The sequence below is a fragment of the Camelus ferus genome, chromosome 5 (assembly GCF_009834535.1).
Source record: "Camelus ferus isolate YT-003-E chromosome 5, BCGSAC_Cfer_1.0, whole genome shotgun sequence".
Classification (NCBI taxonomy): domain Eukaryota; kingdom Metazoa; phylum Chordata; class Mammalia; order Artiodactyla; family Camelidae; genus Camelus; species Camelus ferus.
In genome coordinates this window covers 59,494,177-59,515,834 of record NC_045700.1, presented here as the reverse complement: position 1 = coordinate 59,515,834, position 21,658 = coordinate 59,494,177, and the positions used below count along the sequence as shown (strand labels likewise).

General features: G+C 40.4%; 1 protein-coding gene across 1 annotated transcript in view; it reads right to left on the bottom strand.

Moving 5' to 3' along the window:
- The window catches only part of MFSD6 (major facilitator superfamily domain containing 6), a 69,590-nt gene extending 50,953 nt beyond the window's left edge, over nucleotides 1-18,637 (bottom strand). Inside the window, exon 1 of the mRNA XM_032479921.1 lies at nucleotides 18,503-18,637. The gene's annotated coding sequence lies outside the window, so the exon portion shown is untranslated. The remainder of the gene's footprint in view (nucleotides 1-18,502) is intronic.
- Nucleotides 18,638-21,658: the final 3,021 nt, after the last annotated feature.

Genomic DNA, 21,658 nt, shown 5'->3' with positions numbered 1-21,658 from the left:
GTAATTCTCCTTTGGACTTCTTTTCTAAATTAATTTTGTTTTTTGAACTTGAAAGAAATACTTGTTTTTAAAATGTATAAAATTATATGACCCTGCTGGAGAAAGATGGCACATTGAGAGCATTTGGTTTTACTCTATCACTAAACCCCACTAAAATGACACTACACACACACACACACACACTTTTAAAGTCATAATCCAAGCTGGGAAAATTAAAGGGCATTTAGTTTATTTAATTAATTAATTAAAAGGCATAATAGCAGTAAAATAAAATTCTGGAAGCCAGGACATAGTTAGACAACTGGTAAATAACTCAGTAAATCTAAGAAAGCTGAAACTTTGGTTGACAGTGGGGAAAGCCAAGAACTAATACAATTTATTCCTCAGAATCCCTCAAAGACCATAGGATTGGCCATATTAGGTTTATCTGCAAGTAAGAGTGTATGTGTTTGAGGAGAGGGTACTGCTAACAGTAGAGTTAATTGAAGTCTAGATCCCAACTCAGAATGCCCAGTCCCCTTCACCACTCCACACAGCTAGTCAAACAACTAGAGCTGTTTCTCTCTGGAGCGGATAAAACAGAGGTTCTTGAGTCATAGAGCACCACGTAAAGTTGAGAGTGGGGTGCCATACTGAAAACAGAGGCATTAAGGGAACAAACACACCCTAGGTTCAAGCCATGGCCCTGCCCCTGCCCCCTGCTCCCATCCCACCTTTCTCACTAGGTTCCCAAAGGCTGGCAAGAACTGGAAGGTTCTTCCCTGGAGAATCTGACTAACCCAAAAGAAGTCACTTCTCAATACTGATATTGAAGCCTCCCCAACTAAACAACCCAACCAAATCACTCTGCACAGGAGATCAGAGTCATCAAGCCTTGCCACTAAACATGAGCAGTCACCGAGAATAACATGACAGCTGAGAAAGTCTCTTGCAGGCAAGACAGAACCAAAACAAAGATGAAAAAAAATCAACATGGAGAAAACAGAAGCCATGTGAGGAGGAAAACATTTCTTCAATGTATCATTAATCGCTTCAGAAGTAGGAAAAGAAATGCAACCATGAAACAAAAATAGGATAATATATATATTTTAAAGGAGTAGGACGAGAAGGAAAAAGGGATAAAAGGAATGTTTGAACAAAAAAGAGATAAAAAATGTGTTACAGAAAAAAGCACAAATGAAAACTTAAGAGATGATGTGAAAAGAAAATTTGAGGCAACTTCTTAGAAAAAAAGAAGAAATTGCATCAATAAACAGATAACTCTACCTCACATCATACACAAAAAATCAATTACAGATGAATTGTATATCTACAAGTAAAAGATAAAATAACATAACTTTTAAAAGAAACCATGGACATCAGAGGAAAGTGGCACAATATTTTTTTTAAAGGCTGAAAGAAAAGGATTGTCAAGCCAGAATCCTGTAACTAGAAAAATGACAGTCCAAAAACCAGAAAGCTACAGACCAATATCCCTTATAAACATACCCACAAAAATCCTTAACAAAATATTAGAAAAGAAATTTAGCCAATAAAAAAAGAATTGTGCACTATGACCACATGGGATTTATTCCAAGGACACAAGGCTCATGTGATATTTGAAAATCAATCAATGTAATCCATCATATACACAAGCCAAAGGAGAAACAAGAGTCATGATCCTATCAATCAATGCAGAAAAGAAAGCATGTGACAAAATTAAACACTCATTCATGAAAAGTTGCAGAAAAACAGCAATAAAGGGGAACTTCCTCAATTTGATAAAGATCACCTACCAAAAACCTACACGTAACATTACACTTAATGGTGAAAGACTGAATGCTTTTTCTCTAAGATACGGAACAAGGGAACGCTGCCTGGTCTCACCACTCTATGCAACTTAGTGTTGGAATTTCTAGCCAGTGCAATAAGGAAAGAAAAGGAAACAAAAGGCACATAGATCAAAAAGGAAGAAACTGTCTCTCTTTGCAGTTGGCATGACCGCCTATGTAGGAAGTCCCAAGAAATCTACAAAAGCTTCTTGAGGCAAGAAATATTTCAGTATAAGTTAACAAAACATGTACAGGACTATATGCTGAAAACTACAAAATGCTAATAAAAGAAATTAAAAAATCTAAATAAATGAAAGCCATACCATGTTCATGGACTGAAACATTCAACACAGTAAAGACTTCAGTTATCCTCGAATTTATATACAAGTTTAACACAAACCCTATCAAAATCTCAGCAAGACTTTTTTGTAGATATGGGCAAGACTATTCATAAATTTATATGAAAAGGAAAGGGAACTAGAATAGCTAAAGCAATTGTGGGAGAAAAAAAAAGATTCATTACTTAGCTACATTCTAATCAAGACTGTGTGGTACTGGCAGAAGATTAGACACATAGATCAATGGAACAGAATAGAGAGCCCAGGAATAAATCCACACAAATAAGCCCAAGTGATATTCGGCAAAGAGGCAAAAACAATTTAATGGGGGAAGGTAACCTGTTCAACAAATGGTGCTGGTGCAATCAGACATCCTCAGACAAAAAAATGAATCTCAACCGAAGTCTCATACTTTATATGAACAGCCACTCAAAATGGATCATGGATTTAAACATAGAGTAAAACTATAAAAATTTAAGGAAAAAAAAAAACAAACCTAGGAGAAAATCTTCAGGTCCTAATGCTAGGCAAAGAGTTCTGAGATTTAACACCAAAAGCATGATTCATAAAAGGAAAACTTGATAAATTTGACTTTATCAAAATTACAAACTTTTGCTCTGTGAAAGAGTTTACTAACAGAATGAAAAGACAAGCTACAGACTGGGAGAAAATATTTGCAAGCCACATATTCAACAAAGGGCTAGTATCCAGAATATGTAAAGAATTTTCAAAACTCAACAGTAAAAAAAAAAAAAAAAAAAAAAAAAATCCAATTAGAAAATGAACAAAAGACATGAAGAGACATTTTACCAAAGAGGAGACACAGGCTAGACAGATGCTAATAAACATATGAAAAGATGCTCACTGTCATTAACCACCGGGAAAATGTACATTAAAAACATGATGTATCACTACACACCTATAAGAATGGCTAAAATAAAGAGTGACAGCAAATTCTGACAAGGAAAAGAGCAGCTCAATCACTCACACATTACTACTGGGGACGTAAAATGGTGCAGGCACTCTGCAAAGCAGTTTGGCAGCTTCTTACAAATCGTAACGTGTGACTACCATATGACCCACCAACTGCACTTCTGGGCGTTTATCCCAGAGAAGTGAAAACTTATTTCCACACAAAAGCCTGTACAACAAATGTTTATAGAAGATTTATTTGTAATAGCTAAAAACTGTCAACAACCCAGACGTCCTTCAACGGATAATGACTGGTTAAATCAACTGTGGCACCTCCAAACCATTGAATACCACTCAGCAATACAAAGGAATAAATAACTGACACACACAATAACCTGAATGAATCTCTAGAGAAGACAGTCAGTCTCAAAAGATTACATACTGTATGATTCCATTCAAATATCATTCTCAAAATGATAAATTTACTGAAATAGAGAACACACAGTGACTGCCAGGGGTTCAGTAGGGAGTGGAGGTGGGAGGAAAGTGGAGGTGGCTACAAAAGGGCAACATGAGGGATCTTGGCGATAAAAATGTTTGGTATCTTGACTGCATCATTGTCAGTATCCTGGTTGTGCTATTGGACTAAAGTTTTGCAAGATGTTACCCCTAGGGGAAAGTGGATACAGGGTAAACAGGCTATCTCTGTTTTATTCCTTCAACTGTATGTGGATCTACAATTATCTCAAAATAAAAAAATCAATTTTAAAAATTCAGGATAGTAGTTAGTTAGTTACCCTTGGGTGAGGCAGTAGTTAGATGGAGTTCCGGGGGCCTGATAATTTTGTTTTTCTGATCTGGATCTTTATTATATGGAAGGGTTCACTTTGTAAAAAGTCAGTGAACTACATTATTTTTCAACAAAAAACGAACTTACTTAAAATATGAAGAAGAAAACAAGAAAAGACATGAACGTACTAGAGAAAAGACAAGACATAGGATATAGGATATAGGATCACTCAGAAAGTCAAGTATCTAAAAAATAGGAACTCCAAGAAGACAAAATAGAAAAAAATTAGAGAAGGGAATTTTTTTAATTCAAGAAAATCTCTCAGAACTGAAAGATATGAGTTGACTGAAATGACCACAGAGTACCTGTCACAGTGAATGAAATGGATCCAAACCAAAGCACATCATCAAAATTTCCGAACACTAGAATAAACATGGCCCTACAAACTTTCAGAGGATAAAATGTGTCACATACTAAGGATCAGGAACCACAATGGCTTTAGATTTCTCCACAGTAACACTGTAAGCTGTACCCAGCCAAATTATCATTCAAGTTTATAGGTGAAAGAAAGACATTTTACATATGAAATTTTTCAAAATAAAAAAATGTACCTCTCGTATACCTTTTCTCACGTCAGGACGTGTATTGCCAAAGTAGGAAATAAATCAAGAGAGTCAGACATGGGATATAGGAAATAGGAGGACATGGGAGAGAGACAACAGGAACACGCATGCTGGTGATGGGGGATCCCGGATGACAGCCGGGCACCAGACGCAAAAGGCAGCCAGTCAGGTGGGGGCAGGTCGGAAGGCCCCAGGAGGGGCTCCGTCAGCAAAATGACACTGACAGAACCTACCAAGACATCTGAATTTCCTACGAAAACATTGAGAGTGTTGATGAAGAGTTTAGGAATGAATTAATGGAAAGTACAGAGAAAGTTAAGTAAACAAAACACTAGGAGAAAACAAAAGGTGGCACAGGAAAAGACAATCATTGTTTAGTCCTGTCTCGGCTGTGATCACACAGTCATGCTAATATAAACAGTGACTACTGAACTAACCAAAGGTGCCGCACAACTACGGGGGAAGGCAGGGGAACAAGAAGGCTGAACGGGCACAGGGAGATGGGGCAGGACAGACAGCTAACTCTGAAACTTCCGAAGTGGGGAGACAATAGACAGTGCTTACTTCTACAAATCAAGAATCAAGAATACAAGCAATTTAGGGAAGCGTTAGTGGTATAATGGTGAGCACAGCTGCCTTCCAAGAATACAAGCAAGTTATTTTAAAGTATACAGGTGAATATCAAAACAATCCCCTTCAAAACAGAATGTAGTCGCCTCTGGGAGGGGAAATGAGGAGAGATGGCATAGATACCTGGTTTGTTTTTTTTTTTTAAAAAGCCTTATAAACTGGTTCATTTAAAAAAATTATATGTGCATAACTCACTTAAGAATAACAATAAAAACTAAAAAGTAAATATGCAGAAATATGAGCTTTGTCTTGGTAAAAGATAGTAATTAAAAGCAGCTACTAGCATCCCATCATAGACTAAAAATAGTTTTCAGAATTGTACAGAATGATTTCTGACTGCATGAATTCTAATCAGGAGGCCTTTACTTAATTATTCTCCATAAATCAGCTGATTCTATACCAAGTAGGTCAGAGAAGGACACAAATTTGCCTTAAAAAGGCATGATTCCTGAATTGTCCAAGTGATGATAAAGAACTGGTGCCCAAATACTAATTCAAAGCTGCAAAACATCTTACATTCATTAGGACGTTGATTTAAACTTTGATGAGTGACTTTCTCCAAAACCATTCTTTCCTCTCCACCTTATTCAAATGATTTTTGATTATCATAAGGTTATGCAAGGTTTCTCTTGTTACCTGAGTTCAGATGTTAAGTAGTTCTCAAAGTATCAACAAATGCAAAGTAGTGAAGATAATATTCCTGTAATATGACGTGCAGTACCTTTTATATGAATGTCACATTCAGTAAATTTTGCATGAATGTCAAATCTAAAAACACAAACACAAAAACTTTAAGTTTCAACTCAAGACATCAATGTTTTGACTCAGTATTTTCAGGTCATATTTAGATTCTGATGAAAAGAAACTGAAACAATCACATTGTGAACACAGAAACAAAATAAACTGTAACTATAGTCATCTGTGTAATCAAAGGATCCCCCAAGGGACAAAAAAGAAACAAATGAACCTGAAAAAATCTCTGCATTTTAGTAACATTTCAATCTGTCTTAAAGCAAGGCCTGCTTGGGCTGACTTAGACTACATTTAATTTACCATAAGGATTGGTAGAATAAGTATGAAGAGCAGTAAGAATATTTATATGCTGGTTGATGTGCTTAATCTACTTACAAATCTAGAGATTATGTTTATTAAATAGTGAACTAACATGAACCCATTAAGCTATTTTGTTTTAAATTCCTGAATCTTAAAAGATTTCTTAAAAGAAACTTTAAAAAAAAAAAGAGAACAGATTTCAAATTATACACAGAAATAAATTCATAAACTTCTCCAGGAAATCTCTATTGTAGGTTTGCAGTTAACCCTAATTGGATAAGGGGGTTTTTGTTTTTTAGAAAAGCAGAAAGGTTTTCTCACCTGGCACTCTCTAATGACAGTAATCAACATCACTACTGCAAAATATATGTAACACAGCCTTTTAAAACCTGGAAAGACATTCTACCAGTATCTACGCTGAGTCATTCAAATAGCAGGTATTTCTGAATTATTGATAAGAGGCGATGAAATCATTCTTGTTAAAATTGATAGCTTTCCTCATTAAATATTGAAATTAAAACTGCTGAAAAGTATACTGAGTTATCTACAAATATGTAAGTATGGAAACAGATTCAATGTTTGAAGAAAAAGATCTTAAACCTGAACATATTATTTGGAATAATAATTGCCAAAGGTCCAATTTGCCAGCACTATGATAACGCATGCTATAATGTAGCAGTGACATAACTATCAGTGACGGAAAGGAAACAATCCCTGGATTACACAGAAGGGACATTCCTCCTGGCACCATTGCTATCATAACTTGATGTTGCCTAGAGACCAGGACCTGAAGCTGCAGAACAGGGAAATCCACTTCTTGAACCTCAGAGCTGGCTCTACCCTGTTAACTGCTGTTGACCATTCTCCATGCCCCTGAATAATGTGACTCCTGGAGCAGGACTCTAGCTACTGCTGTAATTTATTCCCAGCACAAACAGAAACCTCTCTCAAGAAGCCTTAGCACCCTGGTATTCACCCACTACGCTTCAAACATTCAGTTCAACCCCCAGCATTTTCCAGAATAGAGTTTTCCTCACAAACAGAGCACCCAATGTCAATTCTAACAGACCTTTTTAAAATAAGGACTGCTTTAGCACCTGCTACACGTTTAGCCAATGTCAGGAAAAAGAAACAGAAGGTTGGTTTATAACAGTTACACATGCCACAAGGGCATTAAGGTGTGCAAAGGTGGATGGCCACCTGGGAATCCTCCTCTGCCTTCTGGAGCACTTTGACGTGCTTCCTTTATGGCTACACCAAATTGTGAAGGAATAAAACTGGACCGAGTCCTGTCAGCCCTGACTTACTCTCCAGTATCCAGCGTGAGCCCTGAAGGCACACAGGCTGCCCACAAGCTCCCACAGCTGCCACCAACAGTATTCCTCTTGGACTGACACTCTTCCCAGAACCCAGAACCTGCTATCCTTGTCATTCTTGGTGGACCTTTGCCAGGCTCACAGCAAAACTTATCTGCTAGGTGACAAACTGATCCACACAGCGTTTAATGCATAGTCTGTGATTGCCAACCTTGGACAACATGTTCGTATTTTAATAAGAGCTCAGGAGGTTTTATTATTCTGTTATTATGAACTAAAACAAAATAACCCTTAAATAGCACTTACTATGGGCTTAAAATGTATTAACTCATTTAATCCACACAACAGTTCTCTGGGGTAAGTATGATTACTTTCCCCACTTTACAGATGAGGAAACAGGCACAGAGGAGGTAAATAATTATTCCAAGGTCACAGAGGGAATTCGTAGCAGAGCCAGGACTCAAACCCAGACAGCCTGTGCTCTTGGCAGGTACTGCCTCCTGACCCACTGTGCAGCTACTAGACAAGGATGCCAAACACTTGGTTTTGGCCTCCAAGACTTTATAGTTGACAAGGTGAGCCCAAAACACAGGGAGGATTTTAAATGACAAGTCAGAAGAATAACAAAAGAGAAGCCACAGGGCCCTGCATAACTAACAAAAAATGTCACTAACGACAGGGTGCTTCCGGAGTTCAGAGTATAGTTCAAACTCCAGATGCGAGTTCAACCTGAACCTTGAAAGATGTGTAGAGTTTGCTTCAAAGACAATGGGAAAACTACTCCAGGATGGGGGAAAGAAAAGACAGCAGGAGATCCTTACACGGTTAATACTGGGGCTGAGGGGCAAGTGAGGCTAGCCTACAGCAATAGGTGACAGACGGCCTCAAATATCAAGCCAAGGAGTAACTGGATTAGAGACCTAGAGCAAAGATAAAGACATTCTTCTTTTTAATCCAACAAATATAAATTTAGCACCAACCATTAGATGGCATGCATGTTTGGTGATCAATAATTCAAACGGTGAAGAAGATGCCGTCCCTGCTACCACATCCAGTGGTGAGAGAGAGGAGGGCTCTCCTCACAACCCCAACCTACTATGCCAAATGTCAAAACAGGTGCAAGCACTGGGTGACACAGGAGTCTCTGGGGGGGCCTGCAGGGGGGTCTTAAAGGACAAGTAAGAGAAACCCACAAAGGAGAAGCAGGTGAGGGGCTGATCAAAAAGGGCCTTCTGCACGCTACCAAGGGGTTCTCCAGTAGAGAGACCGGCAGAGGTTGGACCCCTAGCTCTGTCACTGTCAGCTTCTCTAAGTCTTACTCTTCCTTATCTACAAAATGAGGAACCTAATAATACTTTTCCATTGTAGCTGTGAGGATGAAAAGGGATAATGCATATTGAACTCTCAGCACAGTGCCTAATGTGTAAGAACTTGTGCATATTATTTATTTTGACTGTAACAGGGAGCCACCGAAGAGACTCAAACAGGGGAGTAGAATGGCCATATTTGTATTTTACAAAGATCACTGTAGCTTCAGTGTGGGACACAGATTGGCAGGGTTCTGCCACTACAACTCCTACCAAGGATTTCCCAATGTTTGACCTTTTATTTTTGTGTACTGGGCTTTATACTAATTCCAAGTACTAATATCCTGAGATAGAATCATTTTAGACAGTACTTTTTGAACTGTACTAATGCAATCTTATATAATATCTGGAAATAGAATAAACTCGCAGTATTTTCCTGACTCCTACCTCTACTTCTGGAGGTTGCCCTCACACCTAAGCTGCTGTCTGACTTAGGAAGTATCTATAAAAAGAGCAATAAAATTACACCTATCTGCCCAACTAGATTATAAATTCCTTGAGGGAGGAATTCAGTACTTTGCATATTGCCCTTTACTCTTGTAAGGTCTCAACAGATACTGGGTTTTGTAGGGTTTTTTTTGTTTTTGTTTTTGTTTTTTTGACAAATACCTGATGGCAAAACATATATATAAGATTTCACTAAAGTTTAATGTGACAGACATTAATTTTAGGAAGTGCAGAGAAGCTCCAGTTGCTCTCCTGGCTTTGACAAAGCAGTGCTTCTTTGAGCCTCCCTTACCTCATTGTAAAATGGAGATTAAAAACACAAATTGGAGTCAACTAATTCTCAGAGGGGCTCGAGGGCTTAAATGAAATAATATATGAAAAAGCATTTTTCTAACTCAAAAGCAACATATGCATATTTGATGGTGGTGGTGGTGGTGGCAGTGACTGTGATCTTATTCCAGGGTATAATATTTCATTAAAATACTGGGCCTTATTTTGCAATTATTCCAAAAGCATTCTTCCAGAGTGTTCTCACCGTATTCTCTGGCACCACCCCTAAACCCTTGAACCCGGCTAGCATTTTATCAATGTTCATAAATTTATGTCCATATCCATTTCCCTGTCCACAGCCTAACTAAGGGGGTGGGGACCAGTGCACTGGCTCACTAGAGAACACACTGTTGGGCTATGGGCTAGAATGATAAATTAGTATCCCCAGGCAAGAAATAACTATTCATTTAAAACACAGCTCCCTTAGGAATATTTTAATTATATCTGTAACATAATAAATGTGAAAAAAGGAATCAAAACCCTAACATGTTTCCCTTCACCTGCTAAGAGGGTACAAAGAACAAATTATTTTCATCTCAGGGGGAGGGAGTGGAATAGCCTTTAACCCTAAGTGTGGTTTTAGTAATAAAAGCCAAACAGATTTTTGCTTTCACTTTGTGGAAGACATTTAAATGTCAATTTTTTTTTTCCATTTAGGTCCTTAGATCTTATCAACCATCATGGAAGCAGATTCCTATTTATTCATTTTAGGCTTCTGATTAAATATTGTGCCAAGAGCCTCCAGTATAAATTTGAAGCAGGCCCCAGAACCTCATTTCCTGCTACCTCTCCAATAAACTTCCTGTCTTAAAAGAAGCCCAGCGCAGGGAACAAGTAACAGTTCATATTACAGCATGAAAAAATATTTTTTATTGTCACATTTTTTTCTCTGTGGAAAAAATATTTTTTAAAAGATACTTTTACCTTGTGAGTTTCTCCAACCAAAAAAATCCAAAAGGTATTCAAAATAGGAAGTGAAAGTAATTGAATACACTGCTACTAATACTCTATTTATTTGTCAAGAAGGAAAACAACGTAAGGATTTAAGGAGGGCGTCACAGCAGCTTTGTAAAAGTAGAACCAGCACATGGTCATCTCTCCCTACACCCCGTTCAGTAGCCAGACACAGCAATGCAATTGTTTGTTTAGAGGAACCAAGCTCATGAACAGGTTGGGTTTCAAATATTCACTGAGCTTCAACTGCTGAAGCTTAGAAACCACTTCCCCATTGAAATAATACAAATAGTGGTGGAACCCAGATTACTGAACCAAGAATGCTAAAAGAGCTTAAGTGTTACTGAGTGGTTAACTTTTGAGTTAGGGAAAATTCTTTTTACTTTTTCAAATCTGGAATGCCAGCGGTGCATCTCGAAAGACAAGCCCATCCAGAGCTTCCCTACCCACTCCCCTTCACCGTGAGCCACAGCAGTGGGCGTGGCATCACTGGCCACTTGCTTCCTCCAGAGCAACAGTTTCAACCTGTGGAAGCCACGGAGTTACTGCCAGAAGGTTTCTGAAAGCACTAAATAAATGTCATACATATGTGTTCTACTTGTTTTAAAATGTGTATTGATGCATACATTTATTTCTCTAATACTGTTTGTTAACACAATTCCAATTATCTTCCAAACATTATGCAATTTCTCAGATAGGGGGCCCTACAAGCACACTTATTTTCATGTGGGAGCCTGAGAAATATATCAATATTGCATCTTCAAACACCTTCTAAGTAACAGAATAGGTACCTGGTTAAAAGAGGGAAGGATGGAACCTAGTCAGCACAAGCACAGGCCACAGTGAGGGTGGGAGCCACAGCAAGTCAACACAACATTTGAAAACTGTCTCTACTATCAAAATATTTACTAATTTAATGATTATAAATGCAATCTTTGCCAAGAAGCTAAAATGGAAAAATCTTAGCTTCGCTCTTCTTATCTTTTCAAAGCATAAACCTAAAGATTTTTAAAAGGTTGATACCAAAAGCTGAGTTATTTACTTAAGGTTTTATAGATTTTCCTCTCTTAATTATTGCTTGCTATACTTTAGAAACAATTTATACAGAATGTATATTAGTTAAAAAAGACAAATTACAATTAAATTAAAATGTTTTGGGTTTATTTTTAAACCTAGTTATGTGAATGCTTTTTTTTATACACACAGACACACATTCAATTTTTTTTTCTCAAATGGTTTCAGAAAAGGACTGACTTGGGCAAATACAATTAGTATAGGACTATGGGTTCAAAATGCAAAAATACTAGGAACACAAGAAAAGCAGACTGTGAAAAAATAAGAATTATAATCAGAAATAAAAATACAACTCCAGGTATTAGTAATACATTAGGTTAGAGTACATGTATTATGTGTGTAAAATAATGCTATATTTATAATGGATGCTTAATGAATGCTTATTCTTAAAAGACTGGTATTACTACTTGGCTATGTGGGCACTATCAGACACTGAGGAAGTTAAGAGGATTAAAGACTGTACAACCTGTCCATAAGACACTTTCAACAGAAATTTATAGTCCTTCTTTCCCAGACACATCTTTTATGCTTATAATATAAATCAAAATACAGACCTCAAAATTGAAAATACATTTTTCTATAGACACATAGCTACTAATGATTTTTACTTACATTCTCTAAATACACTAGTGTCTAAAATAATTTATATCCTAAGCACATTCCAGCGTATGTAATCTAAAATTGTTTTTGTTTCTTTTGCTGTTAGGACCCGAATAAACTGAGTTTGACCAAGTACTATCAGTTTCTTTTAGAAAAAGATTTATTACCTAGCCCATTAAAGGAGCAAGGTACTTCAATATACATGAAAATGTAATACTTTTGAAATGAGATACTTTCAAAAATGAAAATATTCAGTGCTAGTAAAAGTGAAGATCAACAGGCATTCTCGTTAACTGAGAGTACAAATACAGCCTTTCTAGAAGGCAAGGATTTAGATGTAAGGATGTTTATTTTAGCAGTTTTTGTAATAATCAAAACTGAAACAAAGTAAGCAATCAGTAACAGAAACAGTCAAACAAATTATGGTATATACCTATGAGAAAAATAGAACCTTATATCCACAGGATGGAAAAACTGAACTGAATTAATAAAACTCAATGGAACTTAAATAGAATTAACAGAATATGGGGAAATGTGCATGATCTGTGCACTGCATTAAGTGAAAAAAAGCAGGACCAAAATCTCTACATATGATAAGACTTTATATATATAGTTATTGACTTCATACAAAGTATATTTTAGAAAAAGACTCAAAAAAAATACCAAAATATTACTAGGAGTTATCTCTGAAAAGTACAGTTAGGAGTTACATTAATTTTTTTTCTTATACTTGATTGGCTTTTTCTTCAATGAGCACCTCTCACTTTAAAAATATGTATTTAAAAGGCACTATTGCAAATACAAGGTATGTGAATGACAACTGGGACACCCTTGATCCTATAGTTCCTGAAAGGCCACTGGGAGTTGTGAAACTGAAGTCTGCCTCTCTGTGTTTCCCACTGCTTCCCAGTAGAACAACTGAAAGGGCCAGTTACAAGAACTGTGACACACTCTTAAAAGATATTACACCTTCAAAATACAGGGAACCTCATTAATAGGAAATAAAATTTAAATGTGTGTCATTTTTACCCCTTGGAAAGTCTTTTTTTTTTCAAACTTCCTCTAAAAGGTGAGTCTGGGTTCCATCTGTTCATTAGTTAAACACAGTTCCATGGAAATTATTTTGAAATAGAAGTAAGAAGGCACTCCACAATAGCTTCAGAAGTTCGGCTCTGCTGAATAGGATCAGTGCATTTCTATGAAGTCACAGACAGCGTGCATGTCACTTTCTATGGTTCTGCTTTATGTGGTTAGTGTGGGGGCTTCAGGCTTGGCTCTGTTGACAGAGGACTTGTTCACCTTGGGCCCAGGTGTGTTCTACCTTAAAACGCCCAGAGCAGTTATAAGAGACAAATTCACCACAAGGATCATAGGGACCCCCTCCTCTGCTGTTCTGGGGCTCAGACTTCCTCTGGGAGTCCTAGGCTCTGCTTCTTAGCCCCCAGGGTGGCCCAGTGTGGCAAGGGGGTGACACCGAGGTCTCTCTACGTAACCACACAGGGAGTTAACTACCAGCCCAGGCTACTGACTCACTTTCCCTTGGCCCAGTTAACCCACAAATCAGGCTTGTTGAGACATGAGTTCCTCTTTCTAGTTCTTTTATTCTCCCACAAAGCCACACCAGAATTCCCTCGGCCACTGCTGACTCATGGTGTCCCATCTCCCTCTCTTCCCCAAGTTCCATTCTTGGTCTCAGATCAAAACAATTCCTCAAAGCCGGACTTTCTTGTTTTCTACTTGCACAATGTTCCCTGCATTTGTCTCCCCAACTCAAACACATGCCAGAACAAATGTCAAAAAAGATGTCTCGGCCATCCTTTACTCAATCCCCTTTTATAAAACATCTGGAATAGGGTTTTCCTAAGAGCCTAGATATCTTCCCAACTATCCTTCCTTCTCTCCCATTCCTAAAACACAGCAGGACCACCAGGCTGTAAGGTAACACAGGATGGTCATTCCCATTTCCAAACCTTAACATCTCTTCCACATATTCAGCAGCACATCTAAGGCTCAGCCACATTAACCTGACACTGGACAAGGGCAGATGAAGGCTACTTTAAATACACAACAGCTGGGGTAGTTTTTGTTGGTGCTGAGGTAGGGGTACGTGTGCTTGCGTGCTATTTAGAGCCACAAACTAGCAACCAGAGTTGTAATATCTATAGCAGACACATATTAACATATAGACTCAAAGTTTAGGCATTTCACATTTTTTAAATTTGTTTTGTTTTGGTTTAGTTTTCTATTTGGACTCAGCACCAATAAGTCATTGGCTTAGCAAATGACTCTGGTTGTTTCCAAAAGCTGCCCCACCAACCAACTTAAACGATGCCATTTTACAAAGCAGTAAATAAGCATCTTATAAATAGGGAGAAGGAAAAACAGCTACAAAGCAAATGTTACTGAAATCCAACAACAGGGCTAAGTACTGGATAACATGTCATCTAGGACAAAAAAATCAGGCTAGCACAGGCCTTCTTACACTCCAAAATGCCAGTAAAGTATAGTAAGTGGCCACAGACAGCTAATGTTGGGTAATTAGCCATGGAGGAATTACATCCAAATGGAATGTCCCTGATGGAGACGTTAAGGTGTTTTCAATGCCCCACACATAATGCTGAATTCACATAACCTGTATACGTCTGCATTTCTCAGGAATCCAAAATGCTATGCCCTGGGAAATGACATATTTGTTTTGCTTTGAGGAAAAGGTTTTACCCAAACTGGTTTTGTACTAGGGTAGGATCTTGCACTTGATTTCCAGGTTTCAAGAGAACCTACTGAGCAATGAGGTTTCCTAAATCAAAAGACTGATATTTCCCCACAGCCTAAAACATAATCAGAACCTTAAATGAAATGTTGGATAACGCCTAAAATTGTCAGACTATTTCTTCTGCAAAATAATTTTACAATTGCCTTTTTCCCAGGATTGCCTATTCCGTCTATAATGAACCAACCTTACTCAGATTTCCTTTGTGTACAAAACAAAAGAATGTGTTTTCTTGATCCTGAAAAGTCTGAATATATTTGACTCTGAATTTCTAAGCCTGAGCAGGAAAATGTATTAATTTTTAAGGATTCTAAGCAATGATTTTTATTAGTATTACATAAAACTGAGCAGAATTGTGGGTCTGTGTGTATATGTGTGTGTGTGTGTATATATATATATATATATATATATATATATACACATATATATATATATGCATCAGACTAGATTACTTGATAATAACCTGTTGCTCCTGAAATTATGTAACTAAAAATAATTACACCTAAAGTCATCCAGAATGCCATAAATTTCATGAAACGACACAGCAGGTAAATATTTCTCCTACTCTTACCTTCTACATAAACAACAATAATGCTTCCTAAGATGACTACCACGAGCAAGAACAGGAAGAAATTCTTATCACCCTATGAGCAGATAAATTGGGGGTGTGCACCAAAGCGTTCTTATTGAGGAGGAAAATTGGGGGTGCCATAGAATATGCTATACTGTTAGAAAAGGCAAAAAGCAGTCATCCAAGACTCCTCACCATTTGCTCCCACACCTGCAATTCTCAGAACACCACACTTTTCTCTTTGATCTACACTTCTCCAATATTACAGAGTTTAGGCACACTCAACTTTTTTCTTATTTTGGGTTTTTACTGATTCAATGCTACTCTTTCTGTTTCCCTTTTTAGGTTATATACTAAAAGGACAAATGCTTATTGCAAAATAAAATTTTAAGCCCAGAAACAACTTTATAAGGTAAAAAGTAAAAGCACCTTCTTCTCTTCACCACCGGAACCCACTTCCTTCAGGAAGCCACTGTCAACAGTTTGAAGACAACAAGGTATACATGTGCCTGCATGCAGGTTTAAATACATAAATCTCCCCTGCAATTTCCTTTTTTCACCTACCACATCTTGATTTTTCCCAAGACAATGTGCCAAAGTAGCTAACAGATACATTTACACCTACTGCACTTCTCTTTCCCTACAATGATATTGCTAAAAAGATTTACTATCAAAAGAAGTCAAACAAAAAAATCTGTCACCCTATATACTAAATATCCTTGCCTTAACCTAAAAATGGTGAGAACAGGTAAACATATATGCATTGATATATATGCACTGCAAATATATAGATTATCTTATACAGATAAATATTAACATATTTAATATATCTATATTGAAATGAAATCAATTTCAAAGGCAAAAAAAAAAGGAAGGCACCTAGATAGGGGGTGAGGTTTAATGGGTCCTGAATAGGGAGGGACACTGTGTGGAAATTTCCTGGGCTTTGAAGCCAGAGACACGTGGTCAAATCTAACTTCACCTCTTACTGATTATGTGGTTTTTTTTAGTTCCTTAACCCTTTGAGCTTCCTTTTCATCATCCACAAGATGGGAAAAGACTTGTCTTACAGGGATTTAGAAATTCTTGAAGATGATATCTTGGACATACTGAGTGCAAAAAATGCCTTATTACTGTTAATAATCCAGAACTATACATGGTAGGCTTGGTGATTTGATAGCTCATATCACCAAATACCTGCAAAACTTGCTGTTTCATTTATTTTTGTGTTTTGGTTTGCCTTCATGTTTTTGTATTTACCTTATTTGTACAGAAACAGAAAGTGCCTTAGAAATAAATTACAGTAAATACTCAGTAGCTTTAGTGCATTATTGAAATATAATCCTCTCTCCTCCTACTTCTCCAGAGTGTCTTGCACTCCGCTCAGTAGCACTGTCCCAGCCTAACAGCAATCCTAAGTTTTCCTTACTTCTGATAAACTCAAGCCATCTGACTACCACGGAAGAACTGAAAACATCTTCCATGTCCGCTGACGACCAGCAGCTTAAAGTATCAAAAGCCGACCTTCCCAATGAGGTGGCTTCCTATCCTCTCCTTTTACTTAACAAGGCCATCAATGACGCATACACCTTTAGCAGACTTGTGACCCTGTCTTGGGGAAGGGATGGTCTGCAGACACCAGGGACCTACCAAATACACATCTGCTTTTATCACATGTTGTTGGTCAACTACACATCCACCCACACTTTACATTCATTTATACTGAAGGGGTTAGATTTCCACAAAATCCTAATTAGGGGGAAGCTTGGCCACTATACTATCCAACAATCTCCTTTTACGCCTGAGAAAACTGAGGCTCAGGAAGACGTGACATGCCCAAGGCCATACACATATTTAGACATCAGTTGGGATCAAAACCTCAGCTCTTTAGGGTTCTTTCCTACTACTGATAGGCAAGGTTTTATCTGTTCCAGTAGCTCTGTAAAGCGTTAAATATTTCTGGATGAAAGGAAATGTCTGTGGTTGTGAATGCGTGTGGGAGAGAAATGCACCGTGTGCCGGCCTTAAAGGTAATTAATCCACCTGTCTGTCCACGTGGGAATGGGATAAATGCGGGGGAAAGCTGCATTTGGAATTTTTCACCATCCTACTTACATTTACAGGAGGCTGTGTAGGGAACAAATAGGACCCAAAAGGACTAAACCTCTACAGCTATTTCAAAATGGCTATAGGGACATATTAGGCCAAGCTGAAGTAAAAAAGCATGGAGGTGGGGAATCTATCCTAGGATGGTAGCAGGCAAGGGAAAGAGGTTTTGGGGTTTTTTTCTTTTTTTTTCCCCCTGTATTTATTCACCTGGGGAAGCAAACGCTGTCATTTCCTCCTCTTGCCACACAAGTGGCTACGTCCTTGTACTCGGGCTGTCTGGTGATTCTCGCCTCCCTCTTTCTCCCGAGATGTTTATGGCAAGGGCGCGAGTCGGGCGGGCCGAGAAGGGCCTGGACACTGGGGCCCAACCCTCACCCCGCACCCCCGGCTGCTGCCGGGGCCGGGGAGGGCTCCCTTGGGCAGCGCCTTTGTTTTCCCGACTCCAGTTACGTTTGCGGAAGTGCTGCCGGCGCCGGGCGCGGGGTGGGGGGGTGGGGGGTGCCGGCTGTAGTCTTCCCCCAGCGCCCCAAAAGATGACAACCGACACGGGAGCCCAGGGGAGGAGGGAGCGGCAGGGGAGGGAGAGAGCGGCGGGCGAGCGGGGCTTGGAGCGGAGACACCCACACACGTCTGGCTCCGGGCCTCTCCTCTGAAGCCCCCTCCCCGACGCAACAGCAGGTGTGCACGCCGGCGGGGGTGCTCCGCGTCCTCGGGCCGGGCCCGGCCCCCGCAGGGAAGGCCAGGGTGGGGCTACCGGGCTGCCCCCGCCGAGCGCGCTCCCTCCCCGCGCGCCCGGCCCGGACTCACCTGCTGCGGGCGGCGGCGGCGGCGCTCAGCTGAGCGAGGCACGGGGAGCCATCTCCCCCGGGAGCGGGGCGGAGGCTCTGGGCACCGGGGCGGCGGCTGTCGGGGCGGCGCGCACCATCTCGGGCGGGCGGCTCGCGCCTCGGGGGCTGCGGCGGGCGGGGCGGGGCGCGCGGAGGGATGCAGAGCTGGTAGGGAGACCGGGAATGGAGAGCGGAGCGCACCGGCCGGCGCGACCTTCTCTCCTCCGTCCCCGGCTGGCGCCGCCGCCGCTCGCTACCGGCTGGACCCGTTTCAGGGCTGAGCGTCGAGGACCCGCCGCCAGGTGCAGCGCTCCGCCTCCTGCGGCGGCGGCGGATGCGTCGGCGGCCGCTCCTCCCGGCCTCCCGCCAGCGCTGGCGGCCCCCTGGGACCTGCGGCCCCAGCCCTGCGGGGGAAGCGCGCCGCGAAGAGAGCACACGCGAGGGTCTATCCCCGGGTTCCCACAACCCCGGCTACAGGCTCAGACCCATCCCCCTCCCCGAGGCAAACGCTGCAGGCCCAACTCTGGGAGGAGGGGGTGGAGAGCAGATGGCCGGCTGTTTGGGAAAATAATAATTAATAATAATAATAACTAATAATAACAATAACAATAATAAAGGTATCGTTTATTGAGCGCTTACTAAGTGCCAAGCAGAATGCTAATGCTGTTACCTTAGCGTCTGTAGTCCGGCCGTGGCCGGCTGTTCTTAGTTGACCCGGGAGACAGGAACTGGGGGGCAGGAGGCAAACAACCGAGGTTTCAGGACTCCCGAGGGAAGGGTGCGCTTGCAGATTGAGAAGGTGCTGCCGAGTATCTGGCACCTTGCTGAAGAGGTAACCATGTGTGTCGCATCAACAACGCAACTGTAGTCGTATTTCTGGTTAAGCACGCAGAGAGGGTGAGGAGAGTGGAGTCGGTTGCAAAAGGTACTGTTCCTTCAGCACGTACTTTGGGTGCCTGTGACGGGCTCAGCGGGTGCCAGCTCCTGTTCTCAGGGAGCTTATCCTCTTGTTCTGGGAATAACAACAAGAATAATAGCAGCTAACATTGAGGAACACTTCTCATATAAGAAGCACTGTTAAAACACTAAACTTTACCGTAATCCTGAAAGTGTAAGTAATAACTCCCATGTTACAACTGAGAAAACGGAGGCTGAAATTTAATGTGACCTATTTAAAAGGACATGTGACCTATCTAAAATGACTAAATAGTAAAAGGGAGAGAAGTCTTTTATCTCCAGGGTTTAAGCTCTTAACCACTGAAACATACTGATGAGAATTGTATAGGCCTTGAAGCTTTAGGATTTGAGGTCCCTCTTTAGGAAGAATAAGACAAAATTGCAAAGTTGCTGTGGCCCATTCTGGAGCCTGGGAAGGGTCCCTGAAGCTTATGCGACATCAGCCTCATAATAAACCCACCTGCAATGCTGATAAAAAGCAAAACAACGAAAGGCAGTGAGTGCTAAGGTTTCATATGAAGAGACTGAGGTTGTCGTCGGACTCGGAGAATGATAGATTTTCGTCTGATGTGGCCTGGAGACAACTTCCCACGGCATTATTTGGAACTGAACAGCTCATAAAGTATCCAGCTGGTAGCTGTCATAATAGAATTATCATCCTTCTTTTCTGTTCAGATATTAAAGAAGCAACCTTTTGAAATACAAAGACAAAGAAAAGGAAAAAAGTGAACAGACTCTAGGTCTAACATGATTCAGGTCCTCTCCTGTGTCCAGAAGGAGGGCAGGAAGAACCCAGGGAGGGGCTGGGGGGAAGGGTACTTCTTAACCTACAGCTGCTCTGAGGTGGCTCCATGTTGAAAAGTGAGGCCAAATAAACCCCAGCAGTTAAAGTTGGTTTCAAATAAAATGGGGTAGCCTCAAGGGTTGGCGTAGCAGAAAATGCTGTTTTAATTGGTCTTATTAGGGCAGGATTTTTTTTCCTGGTTGCCTCTTCCCTTTTCAGTGTAACTAAGGAGAAGATGCAAACATGCATACAGAAAAAGTGATCTGCCCCTCCTCCCACATCTCCTTACCCTCTGTGAGGTAATTTGTGGGTGTGGTGAAGGAAATTAGCTTCCAAGTGTACTGCGGCAGGCTATCCCAGAGGTCATTGCGCAGAAAGGCTCAAAGACAAAATTAGGGTGTTGAAATCACATGGCTAATTGACTCAATTTAAAATGCAGAGTTAGAAGTCAGGGGAGAGAGAGAGTAGATTAACACACTTAGGAGAGGGTGCAAACAGGTGGTAGAGTTTCTGACATACACATAGAACCTGTGCCCCTCTATCCTGCGTCAGCCTTCCCTGTGCTGATGGTGTGATCACAGGGACCAGAGTTGAGGTTGAATGCGGGGGACCTGGCTGTCAGAGGGTACCTGGTGCCAGCATCAGTCAAGCTCTCTCTATTGAGACACGGGAGCAAGGATGGTTGGCCTCAGGTCCAGCTCACCAATTACCCTGATGAGCAGCTATGGATTTTATCTGCATGTCTCAGGCAGAGAACAAATGGAGGCTGGTAGGTGTCACCAGCGGGTGGTCACTTGAAGCCTTCCTGAATGTTGAGTGCCTAATATGCCTCGTGAATATTTACCATATCGAGAATATTTAGGGTCTACTTGGACCTTAAAACCCTTCCCCTCTATGTTCAGGTCATAAAAGCACTACTTCCTTTGTCTCCCAGATGACTTGCTTCTATTTAATTCCATTTCTCTTCCTTATAATGTTTCTCTTATTTCCTTTGGTAGAATTGATTATTCTTATAATAACAAAGCAAGGGTATTATAGTCAGTAACAATGAAAAGAATAACAGCTAACATTTATATAGGACTTACCTGTGCCAGGCACTACTCAAAGCCCTTTCCATATGTTTATTGATTTAAGCCTCACAACAAGCACATACAGGTAGGTACCACTATTACCCCATTTTATAAATGAGGAAGTGGGTACGTATAAAAGTGAACTAATTTTACCACGCTCACACCACTAGTAAGTGGTAGAACCTGCATTCAAACCTGGGTAGTCTGGCTTCAGGGCCGTGGCCCCTAACCAGGCCCTCTTCCTAGCTCGTGGGAAGACTTACAAACCTGTATATTCACATACGGAGGGTTGGGGATTTTATCTTTAGGCAAACGGTGTCATTTG